This window comes from Ursus arctos, unplaced genomic scaffold (assembly GCF_023065955.2).
Source record: "Ursus arctos isolate Adak ecotype North America unplaced genomic scaffold, UrsArc2.0 scaffold_4, whole genome shotgun sequence".
NCBI lineage: Eukaryota > Metazoa > Chordata > Mammalia > Carnivora > Ursidae > Ursus > Ursus arctos.
The window spans coordinates 44,023,660-44,035,596 of NW_026623056.1; positions in this window are offsets into that span (position 1 = coordinate 44,023,660).

Below are 11,937 nucleotides of genomic sequence, written 5' to 3' on the forward strand. Positions count from 1 at the left end.
AGTGTGTTTTATTGATGCTTACAGATTAGCTCATGCTGATTTTCAGGACTATGTAAGGCTGGGATGGGACTAACATATAGTATTTGGTACTCCTTTGATAATAAAGAAATTAATTAATTAAAAAAATCGTTTCTGAACAAAGATACTTTTTTTTTTTTTTTTTAAGATTTATTTATTTGGGCCGGGAGGGGCAGAAGAAGAGGGAGAGAGAATCTTAAGCAGACTCCCAGCAGAGCATGCGGGGCTCGGTCTCACGACCCTGGGCTGAAACCGAGAATTGGTCACTTAACCTACTGTGTCACCCAGGTGGCCCAAAGATATTTCTAATATATATACTCTGCCAATTCTCTAATACTCTCTCCTCAATATTCTTTTGCGGAAAGTGTCAAGTCACCTAGCTTTAGCTCTGCGTGTCTTTTTTCTTTTCTTTTCTTTTTCTTTTTTTTCTCTGTTTGTCTTTTAATTGCAACCACTGTGTTCTCCTCATTCCTTCAAGAGGGGAAACATGCGAGAAGCTGAATCTAGGGGTACATCTAATGACAGTAGTATTCATAGGAGATATTTGGCCCACGGTCCCAAACTTTCATAATGGCAGGACCCTGCATCTACTAGAATACAAATTCCAGTGGGATTAAGGCCGGAGCTGTGCTTCTCAAATTTAAGTGCATTTGGATCATCTGGGGACCTTGTGAAAACACAGATTCTAATTTAACAGGCCTGGGATGGAGCCTACGATTCTGCATTGCTACAAATTCAGCACTCAAACCAGGCCCAGAGGAGCAGAACACTTTTGATTTTAAATACAGACCCTAAGTATTATGGGTTCTAGATAAAATTTATATTCTTATAGATTTCCATGCAGAGAAATTGAACCCAAAGCAAAGGCCTTACCAGTGATATTCTCATGTAGGGTGGGCCCACTCAAAATTTTCAACCCAGAATTCTGAGAGTACTAAACTCTTCATTCAAAAGAGTACCACACTCCTACTGGGGCTGAAATCATTTTACCTGAAATTATTTTCTCAGGCCTTGTGGAATCGTCAGAGATAGCTTGGATGGATGGGGAAAGAGTATCTGGAGTCAGAAGTTCTGCTTTTGAGCCCAGCCTTGCCTCTGCCAGGCTCCATAAGCTTGAATGTCATCTACCCTCTTTCAGTTTCTATTTCCTTCTGTATGAATTGCCAATAGTAAAACACAGCTTTATAGGTTTGCTATGATATCAAATACGAGAATATATATAAACGTATTTTGTAAATGTCAAGTGCTATGCAAATATTAGTTGAGGAGTTTGCAATCTAGCAGTGATGATTTACACTCACATCAGAACATTTATGTTGCCTAAGATCCTTTCATTGTTTGTTTATTAGCAGTGAACATTCTAACCAAGAACACAGGTATTTTATTGTTTCCCCCAGGTGTCATTTGTAGGCAGTGATTGGTTGTAATTCTACAGTAAACAAACAAAAAAAAACATTATTTTTTTCCTCCTTAAAACACCAGTATTTTCGTTACCACCCCAGTTGTTTGGGGGAAGGGGAAGTGATGGGTAGCAAGTATGAAAGTTAGCATAGGACTCTGCTTAGAAGAACTAGTTAGCGTTCCATGACAGTGGTGGGTGGTATCCTGACTTACACAAAACTGATGAGAATTGCTTAATCAACACAGAGGCGTGCTTGGTCTGAGGAGAACATGCCATCTTCATCACCTAGGGAAGAAGTCGGCCTGCAGGCAGCTTGCATTTTAATTGATTTTATGATGAGCATTGACTTTATTAAATTTTAGACAAAATGCCCTATGGCATCTGTCAGTGATAGTGACAGGAAAGACATTAAAAGTTTAGTGAACACTTAGGAATTCTTTATCAGCAGGCATTTATTGAATGCCCCCTGGATGAGAATAATAAAACTTGCAATTACAACTTGCAAGTCATTTCCACAAATTTTATTTATGACACAAAATTTTCATTGAGTCTTTTTCCTTCTCTGATGTAAAAACCAATTTTCGTGGGGCTTTCATTCATCATTACGTTACAGACTCAGCACAATTTCCATTTTGGGGAGAGATAATTTATCTTTGAGGGGGGATGTCAAGAAGGAGGGAAGACCGGAAAGCAGGGACCAGAGAGCTTAACAGCCGCTTTGGCATGTGCTTAGTTAGATTTAGTACCACTTTCTGCTTTTCTTTCTAGACCCTCTCGGATTTGTTTTCAGCCTTAGCCATGTCTTTCCATGCCTGTCATTCTCTTTTATAATTAGAATACTCTGAGGATTTGCATTAAAGTTTAACCTACACTGAGCATCCAAGGTCTTTTTTATTAAGATAGTGTTTTGAACAAGGTGGATGACACTTTCCATGGATATCGTATTCAGAAGGTCTTCCCATGGCTGAGGTGGGAAGACCTTGGGTTATAATCTCATCATCTTGCTGCACAGATTTGTTAGTTGAATAGGTGGTGTCCGCGTGAGGCTCCAGTTACTGTAGTCCCTGCTTTGGCCCAGACCTCTGTGCTGGTCCAAGTCACGGAAGACTCAATCAGAGTAAGTAGAGAAAGGCAGTGGGAATTTCTGAAAGTTCTGAATTAAGGACTGCTTCGAGAAAATGGAAATTTTATTTTTCAGAAATATATGAGAAATATTGTATCTGATTTGACTAGTAAATAAGCATCTACATATGAAGAATTTAGAAAGAATGAAATGAAACAATCTGCTATTAACTGGTTAATAAAAAGAACTTTTCTAAATGTTTGATGCTTGTATTCAACCATTATATATAATATAATTTATGTTTAATCACAGCAAAGACTTGCCAAGTAGTAGTCCTACAGGAATTACTCTAATGAATACATAAGCACCTCTTATATTGAGCATATTAATTGCATATATGCAAATGATTTTAAGTACTTGAACAGTTTGACTTAAGAAGGGTAAACATTATCTCTGTAATCTTGTATGTGATATTCGTTTGCTTAGCAAGCCTTTTTTTTCTAATGGATTGCATAAAAGCAAACTTTATAATCAACTGAATATAAATTATCCTTAGTTTGGAAAAACAAATTAATGAGGTTTTATGATCTTAATTTCTATATTACTCTATCACCGAACTCAATACGGGACAGTAATATACCATAAGTTGGTGTAAGTGACTCATAGTTTTACTGTGACTTTTAGTCTTTATTTTTTTCTGCTACCTTTTAAATGAACTAGGTAATTTTGGAAATAGAATTTGCATTAGTATTATGGAATTAGACACCAGGCAACTCAGCTTACCTATATGAGTGGGAGCACCATAATTCTCTTGTCATTTATATAATGGATCTTCCAGTACCTTTGTTGTTCAAAGGCATCCCCCCCCTTTTTTTTAAAGATTTATTTATTTATTTTAGAGAGAGAGAGAGAGAGTGAGCAAGCTGGGGGAGGGGCTGAGGGAGAGAGAGAATCCTGAAGCGCACTCCCAGCCGAGCACAGAGCCCGAGGAGGCTGATCCCAGGACTCTTGAGGTCATGACTTGAACTGAAATTGAGAGTCGGCTGCCCAACCAACTGAACCACCAAGGCCGCCCAAGACATCCTTGATGATATTTCTCTAGGGTCTCAAGATATCACCCATCTTTTTGGTGTGTTAATTCTGAAGTATGAAAAAGTAGCATTATAATAGTTCAGAGTTGGCAGGACCTTTAAGATTAGCTTGTAAAAAACACTAGTTGATGCACAAATCATAATTTCCAGAAAATATTTTATTTGTAAAGTTCCCATATTGCAATGAAAGGAATTTTCTATATGTGGAGCCAGACACATGCATCTTAATTCATCATAACCACACACATACACACTCATAGCAACCAGCGGATAAAATAATTTATTGCTGGAGCCAAATAGACATGTCATAATTAATTTAAATCACACACATATGGGTCACTATACCTGAGGAACAGGATTTTAATTCTGATCACAGGGTCACCAGTTGAATGAAAAGAAAGAGGGAAAGAGGTCTGTCTTTTCAGGATTCACCTGAAAATTTTTAAGAGTATGTCTACAACTCTTCTAATCAGAATTCTGTTATTTGTTCATACCAACAGATATGTGATCTTCTGGATTTTGGATGTGAGTGAAATTTCCTATGGATTTATTAGCCAGTATATCTCTTTATCCCAGGGAAGTTTAGATTATTGGCATGTTTCCTAAAGCGTGTTTTGCATAATACTGGTTAAACAGAGTATTTGTCAGTAGGCCTTACAGTCTTTTTTTCAAGTAAATTAGAGGAATTCTGGGTACATTTATTCATCCGTTAAATATTTATTACCTATTGTATGGCGAACACAATGCAAGATGCTGTACATGTAATGATTGGCAAAATGGACATGATCAACTGCCTCATATTGCTTATGATCTAGCGAGGAAAACAGACATTAAGTGCTATGGCTAAATATTTGTGCCCACCTTCCAATTTATATGTTGAAATCCTGGTGCCAAAAGTGATAGTATTAGAAGTGGGCCCTTAAGAGATGATTAGGTCATGAGGGTAGAGCCTCATGAATGGGATTAGTGTTCTTACAAAAGAGGCTTCACAGAGGTTCCTAGCCCCTTGCACCATGTGAGGATGCAGCAAGAAAGCTGTGGCTGTGAACTAGCAAGAGGGTCCTCACCTCACCATGCTGGTGCTTGATCTTGGACTTTCCAGCCTCCAGAACTGTGAGATATAAATTTCTGCTGCTTATAAGCTACCCAGTCTGTTTGGTTATAGCAGCCCAAATGGACTAAGACACTGATCAACTAATTACAGAACTCTATAATATCTAACTGAATCTATCTAATTACAATGAACATGAAGTATAGGGTACATATGGTAGACTGCTCTAGAAGTTCTTGTACAGTTTTGGAGTCTTTGGGGGCTAGAGAAGCTTTTCCAGGAGAAGAGGGAAATTAGCAATGCAGGAATGGAGCAGCATGTACAGAGGACTTGGCATAAACAGAAACATGCTGTTTGAGAAATTTAAAGGTCATTGTAGTGGAAGGGAGGTTGGTGAGGTGAGCAGATACCAGAATGAGGAAAGCACCTATGATGTTTTTAAAGACCACTTTTTAAAGAGAATGGCATGATCAGATTGTCATTTTTAAAATAACACTTTGGTTGCCGTATGGAAATTAGAGTAGAAGTGGGTGGTATGGACTGAATTGTGACACCCCCCCCACCACATTTATATGTTGAAGCCTGTATGACTGTATATGTATCTGTATGACTATACATGGAATTAGGGCCTAAAAGGAGTTAATAAAGATTAAGTGAGGTTATGAGGGTGGGGCCTTAATCTGATAGGACTGGTGTCTTTAAAAGAAGAGGGAAGAGACATTACAGTTCTCTCTCAGCCTGTGCACGGAGAAGAGGCCACGTGAGGACAAGTGAGAAGGTGGCTTTTTGCAAGCCAGGAAGAGAGATCTCACCAGGAACCAAATTTACTGGCATCTTGATGAAGGACTTCTCGTCTTCAGAGCCATGAGAAAGTAAATTTCTGTTGTTTAATTCACCCAGCTTGTAGTATTTTGTTATGGCAGCCAAGCTGACGAATATGGGTGGAGAGAATGCATATGGGAGTACTGGGTAGGGAACCACAGCAGTAGTTCAGAGAAGAGATAATGTGGTATGTACTACAATGGGAAGGGCAGAATTTGAGGAAAATGTACAGAAGCAAGAGGCTTTCTGTATGTAGAATTAACAGGATTTGATGCTGGGTTATATACACAAGATGAGAGAGAGAGAGCAAGAGCTTTCTGACTTGTACCCTAGATGAATGATTTGCACACTTCAAAAGTCACCTGCAGATCAGGTTTGGAGCTTTAACCATTCAGTTTTTGACAGGTGAAGGCTTAGGTGCTGTTGGATATGTTGAAGAGGGAGATGGCAGTGGAGTTAAGAGAGAAATTAAACAGTGCGTAACAGATTCTGTTACTGTATGACTTCTCAGAGCTTTTCATGTGTTTAAATATGTGTGTGAATTGTGACTCTCCAAGACAGGGTTTTTTTTGGCAGCACTTTTCCAAACTTGTACCTCTTCTGAACAGAAAATATCACAGGACTAGAATTGTGTAGAATATATTTGGTAATTGCTGGTCTATCAGCACATTTTTAATTATTTTCCTTCCCTGCTGCTTGCCTGCTGCTTGATATCAGTAACTTTTGATTTTATTTGATAAAACATACTTTGGACACATGATGGCCAGTGTCCTTGCAAATTGTGGAAATTAGATGGAGAAAGATTCCAGCCAGGACTCTGAGTCTCTTAGGGTTCCTCAGTGAGCATTGCCAGTGTCCTTTCGAGTGCCTGGCAGGAGCTGAGCTGAATGCTCAGAGCAGGGGACACCCTCTGCCTTTCAGGTCACATCTGGTTCCTGTATTCAGGTAGAGTTAATGAGCAACAGCCCTATCCTGAAATCCTTGCTTTCTGCAAAAGTTGTTGACTCTCTCAGGGTTATACCACTCTTGGAGTTGAATCCTACCCTGAAAATTAAGAATATGTCTCTCTTGGGTTTGTCTATCCCAAGTTTTCGAAGTTATTGCCTAGAGGCTCAAGTCAGTTGAGTATTAGGGGCTTAAGGTTTAGTTATATGGAATTACACAAGTTACGATGAGTTTTCCTTAGTGCTTTTGACACATATACTGTATGTAACATTTTACAACTGGCTTTTCCATTCAACATACATTTTGGAAATTTGTTAATCTAACCACTTGTAAATCTATCTTTTTAAAAAACTGTTAATATTCTCTAGTATGAATATAACAAAATATATTTAGCCATTCTGCTACATTCAGCTAGATTAAACAAAACAAAAGGAAACAAAACACTATGCTCTGGGTAGTACTAGTAGGAAATACAGGAACAGGAATATCAAATACAAGAATTGAATGTATTTGCTTTCTCCAGAAATGATTCTGGCTGTTTTTTGTCCAAAAGATTATAGGAACTATAAGAACTTTAATTTATTAATCTTAATTACCTTCCTTCATATCTATTTTGAGAAATAAATGACCAGCTAAACAGATCTCTGGAAAAATTCTTAATGTCAAATTTTATTCCTAATGTGAAATCCTTCACGATGCTTTCCTGGTTGTTCCAAAAAATATGATTTCTCAGTTTTTAAATGTTTCCTCTCCACTCTAATTAAATCACCTGGAACCCTGTATGCTAGTTATTTGCAATAGCACATTAAGGTACGTGACCTCCTTTGTGTCCCCCAGAGTGCCTTACTCAGAGGGGATCTACAGATATTTTTTGGTTTGATTTTTGAATTAAACTAGATTCAATTCAATTCTGGTTGTTAGGTGACTGACATGTTCTTGAGACTCATGTGTACCATTATACTTTTGAGGGACAGTTTGTTATAAACGGCTGACTTGGGAGGTTAATAATGATTTAAACACCTCCAAAAGTAGATCTGCTTGTTATCCATGTGTCCTAATGCCCCTTTCCACCTTATTCTGCCAATGTCTGCATGAAGAATGGCAGCAGAATAACTGCTAAATAGTTAAAAAACTTGAATTCAATCTATTAATTGCCACAAAGTAGAAAAGAGAAACCATAAACCATAATTTCCATTTTGAAATATTCATGGAAATGAGATTAAATCTGTGTTACAATAAAATGTTAATAAGACTTTAAGAAAACAATTAAAGAAACATGTTTACCGTTATAATAACTGGACTCAAATCTATTATTCCTCAACTTGGCAAAAAAGGGTATTTTGGGGTAATTTGTGTGTAACATTCTCAGGTAGGTACTTGCTTTCTCCAGGAAAATTTTCCATTGCTATGAAGTTTCTATATGGATAATTACAATTTGCAGGATTTCCCTGTGGCAAAAAGAGAACAATTGGAAGTATATTTAGATATGCACTCATACCTAGTAGCAATGTGTTTAATAGCAACTTAAATCAACATCATTTTGGGGGGCTCAAATTTGCTATCTACTAAGATTCTTTGCTGTCCAAGTGAAGATCGTAGTTAAGGAATAATAACATTGCTCAGAGTTTAGGAATTCCGAGACAGAGACAGACGTAGGAAGTCAAAGTATCTGCCAAGAATTAATCAGCTATAATAGGATGAGAGGAGTCTCTCCCATTTTTTCATACTCCTTAATCGACTAACTCTAAGCAGCTGCAGAAAATGTCAATCCCCACCCCCCCATCACTTCACATGGCAATCTTAGCATCAGCTGAGCAGATTGGCCTATGAACTCTTTGCCTCCATCACTTTCACTGTTGGCATCATGGCCCTGACCATCCTGGATGAGAATACTACTGAGCTGCTTTTCTGAAATGTCAAAAATATCATTGATTACAACTCTTGACTTTTATGACAATAGTAAGTTTTTTGAAGGACATCTAACTTGGCTGTTTATAGGGTGAGTGTGTGTGTGTGTGTGTGTGTGTGTATGTGTATTTCAGACAGAATTCTGGAGTCAGCAGTTATTTTGTTGGAACTGCTAATGTGATAACCTAAAATTTTACAATATGCCCCGATAACACAGTGTTCACCATGACCTGGTGTATAAATCATCATTAGGAAGCAACATTAGTATTATGGTGAAGCCAGTGGAAAGAGGAGAAGGCCTCATGGTATGTACAGAGCAGGCTTGAGGTTCTAAGAACCCAGGTTCTTCTGAGTTTTAACATGCCCTGGATTTCTTCAATTCAGTCTCCTTTTGTTAACATGTTCCTTTATAAATTGCAGGTAAATGGACAACAGGCAGTGTCTTCTTACTCTTTTACATAAAACTACTGGTACTGTATTTTGCGTGTTTTGGTCACACTGTGTGTATTCATGGCTGTTGCTTTTGCCGGTGATTGCAGTGACTGTTCAGATAATTGCAGTTATTGTCTCTATATGATTCCTTCTATGATTAAAAAAATTAAAATGTGAATGTAATTCTGGAGAGCACTGTTCTTAGATTTTATTATCAATTTTCAACAGAGTTATGCAAATCTAGGACCTCATAAATGTCACTTAATGCTAATGATTTGCAGCTTGGTGAGGAGTTTCAGCTTTTCAGAGGGATTAAAAGAATAGAGAGAATTTTACATTTGTGGGGAATACACTGTCAGTGAAGTACCTAACTGGGAGGCTGTTCTTTCCAGAGAGAAAAGTACAGTTAACTTTTTGTTTCTCCCTGCTTCAGAAGGATGTCAGTGTCCCCTCATTCCCTCCTCAAGCCTTTCTCAAGATGGAAACGCTATCTCTGTCACCTGCCGTGGAGTGAGAAAGCAGTGTAGAAGAATTGTAGATTTCTGTTATCCCAGCAATATGAAACACTAATTTTCTGGGATAAACCATGAGTTCAGAAAAAATAGAATTTCCTAGCATGTCAACTTTGGGCATTCTGTGAGTGTCCAGCAAAGAAGGCTGTGAATTGCTTCTGTCAGTATGACTCGGACAAGCTCTTAAATCTGTTGACAGTTTGCAAATCTTTTTGCTGACTTTCAAACAGATAATTGACACTATTATGCACTAACTTTCATGTTAATGCAATAACAAAATAAATGATTGAATATCAATTTTCAAATAAAGTCTCATACTTAAAAATTAAACCTCAGATCTATATTTATTATCACTCAACAGCCACTTGATTGTATCAGGGTATTGCACTTGAATTCAGTTTTAAGCGAGTTTTAAAATGTGAGGCGACTTCCTGGGATGTCCAGATACTTGAACGGGATTGGGCTAATGTTGTATTAATAATTCATCCCTCTGGGTAAATTATATCTGACTTATGCTTTTACTCTGTGGCCAGTGTATTTTTAATTATGTTGTACGCTGTGCTTCACTAGATTGTTACAATGCCTTAACTAGTTGTATTCCTATGTACTTCAAAATTGTTTGCATTCTAATAAAGTTAACCTGATTTGCCATACTTTTACAAGCCCGGATCTCAAATGGTAACATTTATTTTAGTGTTTAATGCTGAATTTCACCTTTTGATTCAAAGCTTACTTAGTCTACTAAAATGGGGTTTGGTTTAAATTCCTATTAACCTTTTGTTTCATCTATGCTATTTAAATCCATAGTATTATTGCACCTTAATAATAGACTATAATTTAATCCTTTAATTCTTCATTGAAGCCAACAATATAGTTATATATATATATATTAAGCTAGTTTGAATTTCCTGATTCCAGCTATACTGCTGAGATGGCTCAACTAATCATTGTTAAATAAAATTTTTCCCTTGACAAAATTCATAAACCCTATTTCTTAAATATTTTTGGAAAGTGAATAAGCTATTTTTTTAAATAAAAGTGAATATGAATCACGTTTGTTTTTGCAAACTTGGATGAGCTTAGTAAGAATCTAGCTTTGTTCAACACTGCCTATTTTGAAATACTTAGTAGAACTTTATATTCATTTTAGTTCAACAGGGCACTTGAGGCCCTTGTAGTATAGTATAAATGTTGAGTAGCATTTCCTAACTTTGAAGAACTCACTGTCTAGCAAGGGAGACAAGCACATGAATAGTTAGCATGTTCTGCTACGTGTTCTGATGGAGCGGTGTGTGTGAAGTACAGCATAAGACTGAGAATGGAGTACCTGATGTGGGACCACAGGGGAGGTGGGACATTTGGACAAGGTGTAAGTAACAGTATATGAGGCAGATGAGAGGACAGCAGGTGAGATCGCTGGCTGAGAGGGTAGCATAAGCAAAGGCACAGACCAAAGGAAGTGTACTGTGGACTTGAAAAGTTTGAGCAGACATGAGTAAGTGGTTCATAGTACGTGTGTATGGGGCAGGGGAGATAGGTAGAAAGGTGGGAATTAGAGGGGTAGGAGATTAAGATGTAAAGTGTTAGATAACCACATGATATTTTGATGCAGCCTAAAATGCTAAATGTTTTACTCTAAATTATTTTCAGAAGTGTCAAATAAAGTGCACAAAAACATTCTAACTTCATCTCTAACTCTTGCACTGTCAGCCTTTCCCTGAACGACCCAGGGATAGGATGAAGGTCGGGGTTGTAGGGTGATGTGAGAAATAAGATGGAAATGCAGAGTGGGTACAGGTTACAGTGATTATTTTCATTTTAACTGGCTTCCCTGTGAAAGCTACGAAACTAGTCAAAGGTGAGTCAACGCAGTTGTCATAAGTTCACCCCTTTTCTGATATGGCTTAAACATGAATCCATATACTGTGACTAAGACTGTGTCTCACCATAGTTTTCCTTACTCAGCCTTGGGACTCAGGTCCCACATCTGGAGACTTCCTTGAGTCCATAAAGAGGGGTTAAGAGAAAGTTCCAGACACCTAATCCTTCCTACCTCTAAACTCAAATCATTGGCAACACAATTTACTTTGAATCCACCAGGACAAATCTTATGCCTCTATCTCTGATTCATCAGACACTAAGAAAAGCCCTGAACTAGCTCTCATCGTTTAGCTTCAGTATCTTCTATAATTTAGAAAGCACAGTATTTTCATTGTACTTTCTAGAAGTCACTGTTCAACATCAGCAAGTATTTCATATGTGACCACTCTCTTACCAAAACATTTAAATCACATTTTTTTTTTTTGCTCTCATGAAAGCCTGTTTTCCCCTTGAGACACTATTTACCTCATTCAACCATTAATAGTCTTTCTTTCACAAATCCCATCCTCTTCAAAGTGGAGAAACATTTTATGTCATCTAATTATATTACTCATTTTCTATCATTTTGATTTTATCTTAACCTCTGGGTTGTCCCCCTAGATTTTAGCATCTAATTACCTGTGTTTTGCCAACATCATTCCTACCTTAATTCTACTTGAGTTCAACTTCAATTTGATGATTTTTTTTTTTAAGATTGTATTTTTTTATTTGAGAGAGGGGGAGAAACAGAGAGAGCACACGGGGCGGGGAGGGAGAGGGAGAAAGAGACTCCCCACTGAGCAGAGATCCTGACATGGGGCTCAGTCCCAGGA